Raw genomic sequence first — 18,307 nt, 5'->3', positions numbered from 1 at the left:
TGCTAGGTTAGGGGTTTTCTTAAAGGCAGTTTGGGGAAGAGGAGGTGGGGGAGGGGGTTATGCTTCTGCTGATTGGATGGGGCAAGGATTACATCATGCTGAATTGCTTCTGGTTGGGGCCATAGGAGTGGGGTTGGCAAGTCCAGGTGGAGACATGGGTGTGAGGCATGCAAAAGAAAACCTGAAAAGATATCTCAAAAGGCCAATCTTAGGTTCTAAAATAGCAATGTTATTTGCAGAAATAACTGGGGACGTTGCATATCTTCTAACCTCCAGAATAATGGCTGACAGTCGTATGTGTCTGCGCCTTAGCAGGACTCAGGCCCTCCCCTCAAACAAAAGTGGTGGGTTTTTGGGCAAGGCCTATTATCATTTAAACTGTAGCCTAAATGTCTTCCAAAGTTACCTTGGTCCAAAAGCCCAGGAATAATTAAGGAAAAGGCAAGATGGGAGGTGGGTTAGCTCAGCTAACCAAGTTAATTTTTCTCACTGATATAATTTTTGCAAAGGCAGTTTCATGAGGAACTAGCTGAGGATCTACTTAGGTCTCTCAAGTACTACTGTACTATGCTAAAGAATTAAATTCAGTGGCCAAAATTACAGTACTGATTCTCTATTGCTTCTTCTCAGCTTGCAGTGTAAAGAGGAAAATGCTCAATATTAGCTACCTCAAGCTGTGTCTGTGGGCCACAGGTGAACAGGAGGGTGTTGGCCAGGGCATCCTTTTAATTAGGGTTGATGTGTACAGTCTTACAGATCATCAGGCTAGTGGTGAAGAGACCCTAAGGACATCCTGGTTTCACTCTCTTTGCACATCTCTTTGGAATTGCACTCTGTTAATGCATATGGTGTAGCCATTGAATTAATAGAGTTCATGCAAGTGTGAACAAATGAACAGTCAGATGAAATCTACAGCACATGTAAAAGTGAATACTTTTTCCTGTTGAGCAGTCTAGGGAGAAAAATTTTTTTTAAAAAATCAAGTTAATAATTCTGAAGCCCCTTCTCAAGCGATAAAATTGCATTTCTTTAAACCTGTGCAATTTCGTCCACTGAATTCCCTGTTCCTGAAAATTCTGAGGAATTATTTTTGTCATTACTTGTTTTGGTTGTTTTAGAGAGAGTGCTGTATTAGTGAGGGTTCTCTGGAGAAACAGAGCCAATTAGATATATAGAGATATATAGGTAGAAAGAGATTTATTATGAAGGATTGGCTCACACGATTATGAAGGCTGAGAAGTCTTTTGTCGTCTGTCTATAAGCTAGAGGCCTAGGAAAAACAGTAGGGCAGTTCTAGTTCAAACCTGAAAGACCAGAGAACCAGGGGAGCCAATGGTGTGTAAGTGTCAGTTGAGTCCAAAGGCCCCAGAACCAGGGGCATCAGTATCCAAAGGCCAGGATAAGATGAGTGTCCCAGATCAAGAGAGAGTGAATTCATTCTTCCTCTACCATTTTGTTCGATTCAGGCTCTCCATGGATTGGATGACGCCCTCCTGTATTTGGCAGATCTTCTTTATTCAGTGCATCAATTCAAACGCAGAAACAGCCTCACAGACACACTCGGAAGTAATATTTTATCAGCCATCAGCCTTAGCCCAGTCAAGTTGACACATAAAATTAATCATGACAAGTGTTTTTTAGCACAGACAGTCACAAATCACTACTACTTTGAGCACTCGGTAGGTGCTGGAACTTGCACTTGACAAATGGTATAAATGATCAGGAAAGGGTCCTGATCTAGACCCTGAGAGAGAGGATTCTTGGATCTCACCCAAGAAAAGAATAGAGGTGAGTCCACAGAGTAAAGTGAAAGCAAGTTTATTAAGAAAGTAAAAAAACAAAAGAATCACTATTCCATAGACAGAGCAGCCCTGAAAGATGCTGGTTGGCTATTTCTTGATCATATGCTAAACAAGGGGTGGATTATTCATGAGTTTTCCAGGAAAGGGGTGGTAATTCCTGGAACTGAGGGTTCCTCCCCTTGTTAGAATATATAGAGTAACTTCTGGACATTGCCATGGCATTTGTAAACTGTCTTGTAGCATGCTAATGAATTAATATCAACATAGAATGAGCAGTGAAGACAACCAGAGGTCACTTTCTTCTAACTATCCTAGTTTTGGCAGCTTTTGGCCGCCTCCCTTACTGCATCCTGTTTTATCAGTGGGGTCTTTGTAACCTGTGTCTTGTGCTGACCTCTTCTCTAGTCCTGTAACTAGTAATGCCTAACCTCCTGGGAATGCAGCCCAGTAGGTCTCAGCCTCGTTTTACCCAGCCCTGTTCAAGATGGAGTGGTTCTGGCTCCAGTGCCTCTGATTTAAACATTATTTCACTTAAGCCTCAAAACAACCCTGTTTTCAGTAGGTCTTTTTAGCTTCCTTTTGCAGTTTACAAAACTGGGGCTTAAATGGTTAAGCGTGTTGCTTGAGATTTCATAGGCTGGTTACAGACTTAGCAGAAAAATGGCCTGCCAGCTAGCCTACAGTGGATCTCCAAGTATGGTTTCAGACAGCATCAGCAACATTTGTGAGCTTGCTAGAAATGCAGATTATTAGGCCCCACCCCAGACCTACAGAATCAGAAACTCTGGGGGGAGGGTCCAGCAATCTGTGTTTTAAGAGCCCTCTCAGTGATTCTGATGATGCAGCTCAAGTTTGAGAACCTAGGCCTAGGGAAAGGTAAGGAATTGTAGACTTACTAGAAGGAAACAAAATTAGATCCATTTAAAGTTCTTTGCAGCTAATCTTCCTCAAACAGGCAACACAGATAAAATGGTGAAAACCGTTGAATAAAAGAGACTTCTTTATCTGGGCTGAACATACTAGATTTATTGAACCCTTGGCATAGTGCAAAGTACTTGACATCAGTCATCTCTTTAAACCCTCGGGTGGTTGTGAGGACTAAATGAGATTTTCCACAGTTTACAGATGAGGAAAGAGAAGCTTAGGTCACTTTAGAATTGCCTGTTAATCAACATATAGTACGTGATGGACCTAGCGTCCAGAACTAGTGTATTGCTAAAGAGAACATACACAGGACACACAGCTTTATGACCCAGAATGGCTGTCAGCAGAGAAACATGTTTTTGAAGATATATGTGATGTATAAAATACATAATTAAAAAGTCTTTCTAAAGTTCATTAATAGGCTGAAACCAAAGACCTGTTTAACTTTTTTACTCACCATTTGCTTTATTTATTCTAGACCATAAGTATTATACTACTAAGTCTAGATGTTCTTAGTCCAGTTCTTTTAGGGAAATGAGAATGGGAAGACTGTATTTTTCATATAATTTCCCCCACATTCCCCTAAGAAAACTGATACCTCTGCCTTATGATCAATAGAAATCAGCCGGTAAGAAAAGGAAAGTATTTGCCAGGGCTTTTTTAGGTTTTTTTTTTTTTTTTTTTTTTTTTTTGAGACACAGTCTCACACTGTCACCAGGCTGGAGTGCTGTGGCATGATCTGTGCTCACTGCAACCTCTACCTTCCGAGTTCAAGTGATTCTCCTGCCTCAGCCTCCCAAGTAGCTGGGACGGGACTACAGTTGTGCACCACCACGCCCAGCTAATTTTTGTATTTTTAGTAGAGACGGGGTTTCACCATGCTGGCCAGGCTGGTCTCGAACTTTCGACCTTGTGATCTGCCTGCCTCAGCTTCCCAAAGTGCTGGAATTACAGGCGTGAGAGCCACTGTGCCTGGCCTTTCATTTTTTTCTTTTTCTCTTTTTTTTTTTTTTTTTTTGAGACAGGACCTCACTTTGTCACCTAGGCTGGCGTACAATGGCACAATCATAGCTTACTGCAACCTCTAACTCCTGGGCTCAAGCAATTCTCCTGCCTCAGCCTCCCTCCCGAGTAGCTGAGATTACAGGCAAGAGCCACCACACCCAGCTATTTTTTTTTTTTTTTTTTTCGTGTAGGCAGGGTCTCGCTATGTTGACCAGGCTGGTCTTGAACTACTGGGCTCAAGTGAGCCTCCTGCCTTGGCCTCCCAGAGTACTGGGATTATAGGCATGAGCCACTGTGCCTGGCCCCCAGTCTTTAATTTTTTAGTGGGCAGGGGGGGAACTAGGTAAAATGTACTATATGAAAAGAATATAATATTTTCTTTCAGTTGATGGAAATAGACTTAAAATATTGTCAGCAGGAAAGCCCATCTTTTTAATATTCACTTTGCTAAACTAACAAGGGACATATAATTTATAAACTACTTTCTCTTAAAGCCATAAATAGTAAGCACGTGCTCTGAAATGCTGCTTTGTCAAGAACGTTAATTGAAGCAGATGGGCAGAGTCAGTATAGCTTCCCAGGTCCAGCCTGCATTCTCTTTCTACTGTGGAGTTACCCTGAGGACAGCATGCTGGCACCTCCATGATTCTTCTACTGTTGATTTTTTTTCTCCCAAGTACCTGAAAGGGCAGGTGATCCTCTTAACTTTGTAGACATGTGAAAAGGAGACTAGTTTTTGAATGCTCACCAAAAGCCAAGTTGCCAGGATATTGTTTGCAAATACAGAGAGGGTTTTTGTACTAAGTGGTATTTAAGGTAAAATCTTTGCCAAAGAACTCCATCCAAAAGCTTGAAATACACATACTTGGTTAAGGGAATGCATTTGGAGTTAAACAGAAATAGGTTCAGTTTTGGCTTTGCTACTCAAGAGATGTGACCATGAGTCAGTCTTAACACCCACAAGCACTAAGCCACAGCTTCCTTGTTTGAAAAATGGGAGTGATAATACCTACCTCACATTGCCATCATAAGGAATAAGTAAGATGGATTTTTTTTTAGAATGGAAGTCAGGTTATGCCCTTCTTTTGGTTTAAATCTTTAATGGGTTTCTACCTCATTCCAAGTAATTTCCGAAGTTCTTTCTGTGTCCTGCAAGTCCCCTACATGACCTACCATTTCACTGTCCCATTGATATTCCCTGAGCATTCTAGGCACACTCCGACCTCAGGGCCTTTGCACTTGCTGTTCTTCCTCCGGACTGCTTTCTCCTATACAGTCCTCATGGTTCACTTCCTCACTTCATACTGCTTCTGTTAAAATATCACATTCTCCAAGGGGCCTTCTTACTCACCTACACACACAGGCTCCTGACCCTTCTGGATGTTTTAATTGTTATATTTATCACTACCTGATAACTTACCCTTTTTTGTTCATTGCTAAAATCCTTCTAGAAGATAACCCCTGATAACAGACTTTGTTTCCTGCTATATCCCCACCAGGGAATTAATTCATTCACTCAACAAATATTTCATAACTACCTACTATGATCCAGCAATTCCTTAGTTACTTATCTGAGACTGAAATTCATTGATATTTGCATGCTTCCTAATTTTTAAGGAATTTTAAATGTCCCAAAGAACTGGAACTGAAAATGCCATTTTGGAATGTAGAGAAAGGTTAAGCCAGAGACACTATCTGTGGCAGCTATGGAGGTGTGTCGCTTAAATCTCCTTTCAAGAGGCAGCTGCTCCAGGAGTCCCCTCATTGGACAGTTTTGCTGCAGGGTCTTCAGCACCCTCAAAATGTCCCTGCCCAGGCTGTACTGAACATGGCAAGCTGCTGCAGTTGGGCCTTTCCTGCCCAAGTGAGGCTCCTCTGGTGGGCGTTCTGTGCTCTGCAGCTGCAATCCAGCTGGCGATGTTCTCAGCTGTACTGCAATCTGAGACAACTCCTCCCCAGTTCTCTCTGCTCCCTCCTCTCCTCTCTCAGGTGTTTGTTGAGGCGTGGTTGGGAGGCTCTCCCTGTCACTCAGCTTCTCTCCCCTTTCTCTTTCACGGGCATTTGCCCTAATGGATTGCTCACTTTTCCGATTCTGTCTTGTGGTTTGTTTCTAGATGGAGCAGCCCTTCCCTCAGGGTAAGAGGGCCTCAGGATAAGCCTTCAGGACTCCGCTGCCATTTCCTAAGGCCAACTCTGAGCTCACTGCAGAATTCTCTAGGTGGTAGCAGTGGTTCTTGTATGATGTTCCAGTAATTGCTGCACTTATTTTATACACAGCAAAAAGTGACAGAGCCAGCATTGACCCTAAGAGCCAGTGGGGACTGTGTATCTTTAAGGCCTAAATATAAGCTATTTCAGAAGACAGAAGTCCAACAGGAGTGACGTATCATGTAGCTCTTGTGGGGGGGGGGGGGGGGGGGGGGAAAGCATGTTCAAAAGCTGCATTATTTAAATGAGAAATGCATATATTTAGAGGGAAGTTCCATAAAAGTCATTTGAGATTCATTTTCTTTCAATGACCGTATTCAACATTGTCTGTTATCTCTGTATATCAATAGTTTAAAATATTCTTTCATAGACCTGCCTTTTCAGAAACATCTTCTATGTCACTATATTTTTAATTACTTTCTTAGTGTAATTTATTATGCTGGAACTAATTGTGTTTTAATTAGAAATGCTTTGCTAAAGAGAAGAACTCATCAGTTTGCGGTGGTGTTTCTGGTGCAACTACAAAGCACGTCTCCTGTTTTTCTTAGGATTTTTTATGAGGGGACAGCCACATAATGTGTGTTTAATATTTGTTGTAAATATTTATTAAAAATCCTGTTTACTTGCCTCCATAACTCTAAGTTGTTCCTCTTTAATTTTTGCTTATTTTAGTTGCTATGGCAACTGTTTTGACTACTGTGACAGTTTCCCTGCCTAAGAAAGTTACTTTGAGTGACCACCCACTCCTCTTGAAAACACATTTCGCTTTCTCCTTCCTTCTGCACGCTGAGAGGTAGTTGTTGAATATTTTAGGAATAATTTCTTCACCTCTTTTCTGGCAAGAGTCAGGGAACCCTCCCAGAATCTGAGCATCCAGATTGTGCCTCACAATCCCCACAGCAGAGACGTTTCCGGGAGGGAAAACGACCTAGACAGATCCAGAGTGTTCAGCATTTCAAACTGGCCTGCTTTACAAATCAGGTCCCAGAGATTTAACATCTACATCGTCAAGTAAAAGATAAAGTGGGAATCCTTAGCTGTTAGTGACCATAAAGTCAGTCGTTAGAAACAGTTTGGCCTCTCCCAGGTGACTAATCCGGGCATTTCATTTCTCCCCCAGACTCACTCATAGTTAAGCTGATTAAGTCCTCAAAGAACCAAGGATATTTCTGAGACCTTGTATCTAAGTTCTTTCAGGCTGCTATAACAAAATGCCGTGCACTCGGCAGCTATAACCAGCACATTTATCCCTTACAGTTCTGGAGGCTGCGATGCTTAAGATCAAGGTGCTGGTAGATTCGGTGTCTGGTAAGAACCCATTTCCCGATTCCAAGATGACTCGTACTGGCTGTGTCCTCACACGGTGGATGAAAAGGGCAGCCGTCTCCCTGGATTCTTTTATAAGGGTACTAATCCCATTCATCTCCCAAGGCCCCCACTTCCTAATTCCATCACATTTGGGATTAGGATTTCAGCATATGAATTTTTGGTGGGGGAGAGCACAAACATTCAGACCATAGGACCTTGGTAAGCACCATTAGGCCAAATTTTATTTTATTTTTTAAATATGTAATATGAGAGATCAGAAAAGATGGTATACTTTCCTTTGTTGCTTTTCAATAGCCTTCATCAACTCTTCCAAGCCAGGTGTCTTAGAAAGTTGACGACGCTGTTTATTCCTGAGGTAAGAATATAATGAAAGGGGTGGACTAAATCTTTCCACTTGACGCTAGAATAAGCGTTCTGTGTATCTCACTGTCATTGCTGGAATGGGCGCTTTAAATGCTCATGGTTGATTATGGAGGGGGAGGCATTTTCAGTTTCGTTCCTATGGGATTTGGAATGGAAGAGAGACAGCAGGTTTATCACCTTTAGAAGCTGCTGAATAACGCACTTCACTGACTCTTGTCATCTGAGAATGTGCTCTGTTGTGTCAGGGAGACACAGGGCAGAGTCTCCCCACCCAGGAATGACCTCTTCTGTTCACTGTACGCCAACATGCCCTTGAAAAGGGGAGAAAATGACAACTGTGCTGTGATGACTCGTCGGTGGCAGCAGCTTCTTGGCCTGATTGTAGACTGAGGCCGGCTTGGGCAGAGTGGGATAGAGGAGTTGGAGCAGGAGCAAACACACGCTGACCTCCTGTGCAGAAACCACATTTTCAACAAGTCTAAGTCAACCCAGAGTTACAAACTCTGGGTTTCCCTTATGCTTAGCTTTGTATTCTAGCTCACTGGAAATAGACATACACTAATACCATTGCTCTTTTTAAAGATCTGCATAGCAGAAATGGATTCCCTGTCAAAATGTATTTGTAGTTCTGCCTCATATTATATATTATCTGCATCCTCTTGGGTGACTTGCCTAACCTCAGTTAAGATCAGTTTTCTCATCTGTAAGGTAGGGATGTGGTGTTTACCTCATTTGTCTTTGGTGGTTAATAATAATCAGTACTAGTAACATTAATAATGATTACTATTACTGTGTTTTATATTAATAATCAATACTGGGCCAGGTGCAGTGGCTCATGCTTATTAATCCAGTGCTTTGGGAGGCTTAGGCAGGAGGACTGCTTGAAGCCAGGAGTTTGAGTTCAGCCTGGACAACATAGCAAAACTCTGTCTCTACAAAAAAAAAAGATTTTTTTTAAAAATTAGCCAGCCATGATGGTGAATGCCTGTAGTCCTAGCTACTCATGAGCCTGAGGCAGCAGGATTGCTTGAGCACAGGAGTTTGAGGCTACAGTGCTATGATTGTACCGGGAGTTTAAAGCTGGAGTACTATGATTGTACCACTGCACTCCAGCCTGGATGACAGCAAAATTCTGTCTCTTAAAAAAAATCAATACTGGCCGGGCGTGGTGGCTCATGCCTGTAGTCTCAGCACTTTGGATGGCCGAGGTGGGTGGATCATGAGGTTCAGGAGATCGAGACCATCCTGGCTAACACAGTGAAACCCCATCTCTACTAAAAATACAAAAAATTAGCTGGACGTGGTGGCGGGCACCTGTAGTCCCAGCTACTCGGGAGGCTGAGGCAGGAGTATGGTGTGAACCCAGGAGGCAGAGCTTGCAGTGAACCGAGATGGCGCCACTGCACTCCAGCCTGGGCAACAGAGCGAGACTTCCTCTCAAAATAAAATAAAATAAAATAAAATAAATAAAATACTAATTTACTTACTTTAGAGTATGTATCAAGCGCTCTAATGCCCAGAAATAACCTGTGAGATAGGTATTGTGGTTGATGTTGTTGTCTCCATTTTTAGAGATGAAGAGATGAATATCTAACAACATTTGGATCAGGTTTATCTAAAACCCTAAAGCCTATGTAAAATACCCAATTGTTTCTGCTGCTTGTGAGTTGGTTTTTATGCTTACATGTTTCTGTCACCTTCCACAGGAAGCTGTAATGTGAAATATGTACCACCAGATAAAATAATGGAAGAGGGATTTAGATTGAAGGGAAAAAAGTAAACAAGGGGAGAATACATCAAATGAGGGTTAAATTTAGCAGGCAGCAACTCTCCAGGCAGCAAAAATGATCTGTAAAGTTGAAAGAGGTGAGCTTCAGGTTTGCTTCTGGTATTCGTGGTGGCTAAAGCAACGTAGAAAACACAGTTGTCCTAGGGTTCACAGTGTCCATTAGATTGTAAGGAAAGCAACAGGTCAGTAGGAACAGAATTTTTCCTGGTCCTAGGATCTGAGAAAAAAATTCTTACAAAATGCATGAGGTAATGAAAATACTCCCCCATAAAAAACTGTAATAAGTACGGAATGTTTCAGTAGCACAGTTGTTCAGTTATCTATGTGGTAGGATTCACGGGGGATCCATAAGAAATGCAGTAATTAAAACCAAAACACTTCAGAAGCCCATCTGACCCTTCGTGGTGATTACTGGCATCAGTGACAAGGAGAATAGTAGAGCCTTCTTCAGGTATGACTGCTGAGCAGTTACCTGGGCCCACTCCTGAGCGGTGTCAGTCTTTCACGTGTCAGCCTCAAAGCAGGTGTAGCATATTGTTCAAAACACTTAATCTCCATGCCTCAATGTCCTCACCTGTAAAATAGGTATACTAGTGAAGCAGCGTTGTTTGTCTGGGGTAATACCTGAGGTTCGTTGTCCCACAGCCATGGAAAACTAGGACGTGGGCACACCAGAGTGAGGTTAAGAGTGGAAGTTTAATAGACAAAAGAAAGAGAAGAGCTCTCTGCACAGAAAGGGGTCCTGGAGAAAATGGGCTGCCAGTTCTGCAGTGAAATGCAGAACGTTTAATAGATAAACTTAAGGAGGGGGTGTGTGATTTACATAGGGATGAAAGATTGATTGGACCAGGCGTGTCATTTGCAAGTGTGCAAAGAAGCTGGCCACTCCACCCTAATCTTTTATTATGCAGATGGGTTCTCTAGCTGGCTGGTGCCATGTTGCCTGGTCCTACCTGTACACGTGGTGACAAAGAAAAGAGAAGATGGAGCCTCTGTGTTAAACATACCTGGCTTCCAGGTAGCCTTTTCTCTTGGCACAGCTGCTGGCATTCACCCGTGCAAGTTTCCAGCTTGCTTATCTATGTCTGCAGCTCAGTTTTTCAGGCCGCTCTTTGTTAGAAAAGAAATGATTTGGGGGCTACTTTTTATTAAAAGGGAAGCCTTGCTGAGGACCCCTTGTACCCGCACTATCTGCCTGATAATTTCTTTCTAACTCCTGTATCAATAATGAGAATGGTACCTCCCTCATAGGAATGTTGGGAGGATAATAAGTTAATGTATAGAAAGGACTTAGAGCATTGCCTGGCTCTTAGTAGGCACTGTATATGTTACCTAGCAATAGTAGGCATATTATTAGGTGCCACAGGCCTCTTGAATTGCTCATCAGGGGACTAGAACTGCATCTCCCTATTGGATTCCAGTTGAGCATCAGTTACTGATGGAAGGGGGACAGGTCTATGTTTAACGACTTAACCCAATAGGAACATCTGTCCAAATAATCAAAGGCCATGGAAAGGAATGCAGGGGCTACACATGCTCTTGTTTTGTCTGACAGACTTTTTTCACCAGGTAATACTTGTAGCACATAACAGGGGTCTGTGATGGAGCGGCTACAGCTGTGCCCTCCAGCTCCTCATGTGAAATGTGAGCTGAGAGGCCCAGTGTCCTTTATCTCATGGAATCTTAAAGCAGTTGGGAGAGGCACAAATGGAATGAACATTCTGCATCCTTCCAAGCAGAGACCAAGCTCATGAAGGTAAAAGCAACTTAATAAGGACCCATGCCCATCTATTACATCAGTCCATAAATCATTCTGAGGGCAGGATATCATCACCAAGGGCTTTAGTTTAACTTGAAAAAAGTAAAACTTTGTGGTTCTGAGAGAGGAAGTGTTTGTGCAGAATCACAAAGGATCTGCTAGGTATGAAGCTTAAAGGATTTCCCTGGAATAAGGAGAGGAAATAAATAAGCCATAAAGCATCTCTTGGGTTCTGAGCTTTCAGGATCTGATAGAAAGCTGGACCTCTTGGTTAATTCTAAACCAGACTCCACCTGCTTTCCCAGTCTGAAGGCCACACCCATCATTCTCCCTGGTTTATGAGATCTCTTTGGTGGTAGTCACGCATAATGTGATTTAAATTGGATGAGATCCCTTATGGCCTCTTCCTCAGGCTCCTGTTTGTTTCTCTCCAACCTTGACAAGGTCTTTTTAACTTCCTCTCCATTCTTATCAAACCAGGAAGCAAGGAGGGTGAGTCCCATGTGTACCTAGTGGAGTCTACCTAGGCAGTGTTCATTTATTGACAGTTCAACAATCTTCTGGTGATAGGCAGAGCGGGCCCTGCTTGGTCAAGGTTGCCCGAGTCTGACAGGCATGGGCTTTGGAATCAGAGAAGCTGGCTTGAATTTCAGGTTTGTTACTACTGACTGTGGCTTTGAAGACTTTAGTCTCCTCTGAACCTTTTTCCCCACTTCTCTCTGAAACCGCATTGGCCAATATGGTAACCACTAACCACATGTGGCTATTGAAATGAAAAATTAATTAAAATAAAAAATTCAGCAGCTTGGTTGCATTACCCACATTTCAAGTGCTCCCTGTGGCTCATGGTGAACGTATTGGGCAGAGCCCATCTGGCACATTTCCATCATCACGGTAAATCCGTTGGACAATGTTGATCTAATCTAAAACCTTGCAGAGTTATCATGAGATTTATATGAGATAGTATTTGTGAAATGCCTCACACAACAGCCCTAAAATGGTAGCTATTTTCTCATAAATACGACCATTTAGTCAGCATTTATTTTGTCCCAGGTACTTAGACATTCTCAATATTAATTCTTTGAAAGCCCTGTGAGTTGGTTTCAGTTTTCCAATTTACAGCGAGGAAAAGTGAAATATGGCAAAGTTAAGCAGAATAACTGCTAAGATTCTCCAGCAGGTGCCTGGCGAGGAGGCTGACATTCAAACCCAGGAACCGGTCACTACAAGGCCTGGGCCTCAAAACCACTGTGGACTGCCACCTCTTGTGAAGGTCTTCTTTCCCAGAAAACACAATTTTGTGATAGAATGTGAAAGCCTACTCCATTTCACATTTCTCTACGTCCTAATGTATCTGTCCAGTGACAAATACAAAAAAGCACCTGGCCAACTAATGTTTAAATAAGGTACAGTTAAAACTTTTACGATCTAGTCCGAAATAGCTGTCCCTAGCTAGTAATAAGACTTGACTACACCCTATTTGAAGATGCCAACTTCACAGTAAAAGGATACAGACATTTGCAGTTAACTTGGGAAGTGATGGTGGGAGAGAGGGCAAGAGAGAAAGGGTAAGAAATAACTACAACTCACAAGTAAAATAAAATCAACTACCACTTAGCTGTATCCCCATCCAAAGAATTTCCTCCACTTCAATCAGAGTATTTGGCCTGCTGAGCTCTCTGACATTCCTTATGGGGGGATTAAACTTTATTGAACAGAATCACTTTAAAAATTGAAATAAAGGAAACATTTTTAATCTTAGTTGATTTGAAAGTAACTTGAATCTTTGAAATCTTCGAAAGATGGGTTGTGATATTGATTAATGTTGAAACAGCATGTGTGGGGGAAAATATACTAAAAATAACACACAAGTGGAAAACATACTCTATCTTTGATAAGAGAGGGAAGTGTCTCTGTAAGTCTGTAGTGGCACAAACCCCTCAGAGCTGGGATCTCTGAGCCAGAAATAGCTTCTAGCAATGGTGATCTCCAGCAAAAGTGATTCTTGACTCTCAAACAGAATGCCCTCTGGCCTCCACTTTAGTAGTTTCACATAGGTGTTCCTGTCCCTTTCTAGCCTAGTTCTCTAGTGGCCTAAGAAGAGTTGGGCTGGATGAGCTAACACGTCCTTGAGCTCTAAGGTGTGACTGACGAATTTTAACTAATATGAGAATTAAAATTCTGCTCACCCCACCCCACCGCCCCCAGGAAATTCTCTTATGGTTTGTTTCTTTACCAGAAAATTCTGTTACCATTTAACTGCAAAACAAATAGATTCACAAAGGAGAAACGTTCCAGCTTTCTTTTATGATCTCCCCTGCAGTGCTCAGATCTGGAGGAGGATTTTTCTCACAATGGGACTTCACAATAGCCTGGCCTCAGTCTGGTCAGGGAGTCACAGCCCACTTTCAGGTCAGGAGGGATTCATGTGAAATTTAAAACTGCTGTCAGGGAAAAAAGACTAGAGATGATGTGTCTCTACTCACCTGAGGGTATGGTTATTATGTTTGTTAGTAGGAAGTGGTGAGAAAACAAATTAGATTGTGTTTTAGTTCCTTTCAGCTGATTACCTCTCATCCCTCGGATTTGCTCTCTGATTTTTCATGGGTGGTTTGAAGCATTTGGTCCGAGAACCTTTCAGCCACAGTTGATGAACTGTTGTGGGTTTTGTCTTGAGCCTGGTCTTTAGTGTCAGCTGAGTGTCATTCTAAGATCCCCCTGGAGAATTTCTATTCTGATAATTGCTTCTCTTAACAACTGATATGTTTTTATTTTATGAGCTGGACAGGCACCTAGTAAATATATTTTTCCCTTTTTTGCTTTTGTTGCTAGGTAGCCCAGAGCCAAATTGCTATTCTGTTATAACTGTGTACGACCTTATGACAGGCATTTCTGAGAGCTGCCTTTTACTCTGGCCTTATTTTACTATTCCACTTTATTTTTCTTCTCTTTGCCCAGATTTCTCATCCTGTTTTGAAAATGATTTCTTCACAGTGTCAAACAGTGTTCCTGGTTCAATAGGAATTCCCAGGAAGTGCCTCAAAGTCACTGCCAACCTGGAATATGAGTTTGTATGCATTACAAAAAGGGGCTCCTGACTTCAGGCAGACAGCCTCAACCAGTGCCCTTGTAAATGCACTTCTATCCTTGGCAGTCCTCCAAGAACTTCCTTGATGGGTTCTGGGCCTGGTGCAGCCCCCTCAATTTGAGCAACTTCTTGTTTATTTGTTTTACATATTGGCCTGCTGCAAAATCTTTTATTTAAAAAAAATTCATTTGTTCATTCATTTTTAAGTTAATTTGTTAGTTTTATGGTGCTTTTGATGTGCTAGGTGCTAGAACACAAAGGTAAACAAGACTGCTTCAGGGACTCTGCCTTCTTGGAGGTTGTTGCATTCTGATGCGGGAGCCAGTCACTAAATCAAGGATCAGGGAGAGCCTCTCTGAGGAGGCGATGGTGAAGACAAGGTCTGTAGAATGAAGAGGAGCCTGATGCACCAAGGGCAGGAGAAAGAGACTTCTGAGCAGCAGGAACTGCAAATGCAAAGGCCCTGATGCTAGAGAGAGCTTGAGAGGTTGCAGGAAAAGAGTTCTTATGGTTGTGAACAAGAAATAGAAGGAGACTTGTTACTGAAAGTGAGAGGAAAAGATGCGGCAAAATTAAGGATGACTCTTAGTTTCAATAAGTGAACAGAGAGTGGCATGAGATAAGATTTGAAGGACCCAGATCATTCAGGACCTTTTCGGCCACGGTAAGGAGTTGGGATTTTATCTTAAATGTAATAGGAATCCATTAAATGGTTTTAATGAATTGATTCAAAGTTTAAAGAATCAATCGGGTTCCTGTGGGCAGCAGAAAGAACAGAAGTGAGAATATCAATCCATGGGAGAGATAATATTGATTTGGGCCAAGATGGTGATGGAGAGGGAGTAAAATGGGTGCATATTCAAAATATTATAGAAGTAGACTTGTTACTGAAAGTGAGAGGAAAAGATAAGGGGAAATTAAGGATGACTCTTAGTTTCAATAAGTGACCAGATGCTAGTGACATTTATTGAACTAAGGAAGTACTGTGATGGAGAAACTTGGAGAGAGGGGAGAGAATAAAGAATTCAGTTACGGACATACTTATTTCAAGACATCCTAGTGGAGATGTCAAATAGCAAATATTTGAACTCACAGGGGAGAGGATAGGGCTGCTATTACAAATTTGAAAGTCATCAGGAAATAGATGATGATGTAGACACAAGATTGAATGAAATCTAGGAACACAGTGGAAATGAGAATTCCCAGAACCAAGTCCTGGGACTATGTAAAAGTTGAGTACAGAAGGAAAAGGGGAGAAATTAGATTAAGGTAATGGAGCACAACCAAGATTGGAGAGTGTTTCAAGAAGGAAGGAATAACCAACCTCTCAGAGATCAAATCAGATGAGAAAGGGAAGATGTGTACCCTTATTTTGCAGCATGCTGGACTGGCCAGAGAAGTTTTAGAGGGTGATAGAAATGGAAGCCAGATATAGTTGCTCAGATGGTATGAAAAGAGGCAATGGGAACAGTGAATATTTCCAGGATATTATGTCCTAAAGAGGATCAGGGACATGCGGTAGTAAGTGGAAGTAGGAACAGCTAGAACACATTTGTGTGCTGATGGGAATGATCTAGTGAAGAAAAAGAACAAAGCTGATGTGTGTTAGGTGGTAAAAAATGAAGGATTGAAGTGCTTGTGTAGGTTAAAGAAGATTGAATCTAGAGCAGATGCTGGGGGGTTGACTTTGTCAGGGGAAAGCATGCTTTATTGGGGGAAAGAAAGAGAATTGTGTCCACCTGATGGCTTTTCCTTGCTTTGATGAAGCACTGTAATTGGGTGAATGTGAACAGGTTTCAAAAAAGCAGTGGACTCATCCTCTCAAAGAGTAGGTAACCATTGAGAAAGAAATATAAGATTGAACATCACTGTTGACTATCCATTTGAGGTTTATAATCTTGAATTTAAACTAAAGCCAGACAGTTCCATTTTGTGATTTTCACCACCAAGTTTGGTGACAAAATGTGCATAAAATAGACTTCATTTTTTGGCCAAGAAAACACTAAATGAGACATGGACGTTCCGAACCACCTGTGAGGGAGTGATTGCAATATTGGGCTGCTTTGGATATAAGCTACATAAGGATGGAAGTAAAAAGAGGAGGGACTGGTGGGTTGTGAGAGATTGGGAGGGACAATCAAAAGGGATATTTGACTTTGCAAAGAAGTCAATTATAGGAGGGGAGAACAAACTATAGAGCTAGGGGCTAGAAGGACCAGACGGAATTCTAAGAGTGAGATATTCGGAATTGAAATGTCCAGGTGGTAATGGCAAGCTCTAGGGGTACTTGGGGAAAGGAAGAAAAAAATTTTATATTTAAGGAGGCCAAGGAAATCAAAGTTCACTCTCAAAATAAGTTGGAAACCCATTCTTATTTATTATTTGTATTTCTTGAGTCATCTCAAATCCTTACTTGGAATTAGGTGATAGGGTGCACATAAGTAATGATAGTGGCTGATTCATTGTGGGTGTACTATATAAATACCATTTTAGGATGTACTTTTGGACACTGTATACCAAAGTTCTTCATTGCCATCAGGATATTGCTTGGGATGTATTTGGAAATGGCCTAATTCTCATGTCTTGATTAGTTGATAATTCTCATTTTTTTAGTCAGTAACAACATAAGACCCGCCATGGCCTTTTGGGTAATAGCTAATGCCTTTTAGGTGGCACACAAGACCCTTGCAATGAAACAATTCTTCTATACATGTCCCATCACACCCCTGTCACTCTCTTGAGGTGTTCTAGCCACACCAAACAAATTTCTAATGTGAGGTCAAGAGCTGCTCACTCTGCCTGGCATGAAGGCTAAAATATCAACTTCTGGGTTAAGCCTTTTCTAAAAGGTTGAACTGTCCAAAAATGCCATTTTGAAGGGTCACAAAATGTCATATACTGACCCTTTCATATTGTTAGTAATTTGCTACCACTATTACAAGTCTGAACCATGTATTATTGGTAGAGCTATTACTTGCTGAATTGGAATTCTGTGTTACGTGCTTTATGTTCACCATCTCATTTAATTCCAGCAATAAACCCAAAAGGTAGGTGGAACTACTTCCACTTGTTAGACAAGGATCCTGAAATTTAGAAAGGGTCTTTCTGGGAGAAAGTACATAATAAGTGGTGGAACTGGGTTTTGACTCCAAAAGCAAAGGTCATACCATGCTCTTTCCTTTGGTGTTATTCATGGCAGTGACAGCAGTACAGAGCACATGCCTGATACAGAGTTGGAATATGTAAATACATACGATAATTCTTCATCTGCCAGAAAACTACCCAGATTGAAGGCTGCTTTGTTCAGGGACCCCTAGGAATACTTTATGATGGCCTAGTATCTTGACATTGGATTTACCTTGATAATTGTTGTTGTTCCGCTGTAATTTAGAAATATAAATTTTAACAGTAATTTTTAACAGAAACTAAGAGTCTGAACGGCCCTTAAAACCTTAATCCTGTAATTACTGTTTATTTGTTTTAAGGCACTGCCTTGATCCATGTTTGCCAGACAGGTTCCTAATTGCTGGCATTGAAATGATCTAGAAAGCCAGTTTCTTCAGCTCATGAAAAGAACATGTAGATTTATTGAAGTGTGGATGCTAAGTATTGGTGTAATGCAGTCAGAGGGCACAGAGCATCTATGTTCATTTCCCAAACACCCTTTTTCTCTCATTGACATGGACTTTTCCTCTCATTCCTAAGCATAATGGTGCTCTAGTAAGACAAGAAGTTGGTTGGCAAGTGTAACACAGCTGCTCTGATGCCTTGAATTTGGCTAATATTCCTTCTTTATTCAAACTTGATTCTGTAGCTTTCACTGAGTTTCTGGTGTCAAAGTTCAAAGCAATGGTTGTCAAACTTTCGTGTGTGTCGGAATCTTCTAGAGGGATTGCTGGGTCCCATCCCCCCCCAGACTCTGACTGAGTCCATCTGGGCTGGGGCCCTATATTCTGCAATTCAGTAAAGCTCCCAGCTGATGTTCATGTTGGTAGTCTAGCACCTACATTTTAGCTTTCAGGTCTGTTCAAGACCTGCTT

General features: G+C 41.7%; 1 protein-coding gene across 1 annotated transcript in view; it reads left to right on the top strand.

Annotated features, from left to right (window-relative positions):
* PLCB4 (phospholipase C beta 4) overlaps nt 1-18,307 on the top strand; it is a 266,056-nt gene that overhangs the window by 100,769 nt on the left and 146,980 nt on the right. The gene's annotated exons all lie outside the window — the stretch shown is intronic.

This window comes from Piliocolobus tephrosceles, chromosome 20 (assembly GCF_002776525.5).
Source record: "Piliocolobus tephrosceles isolate RC106 chromosome 20, ASM277652v3, whole genome shotgun sequence".
NCBI lineage: Eukaryota > Metazoa > Chordata > Mammalia > Primates > Cercopithecidae > Piliocolobus > Piliocolobus tephrosceles.
The sequence above is the reverse complement of the archived record's forward strand: the minus strand, read 5'-3'. Positions and strand labels throughout refer to the sequence as shown.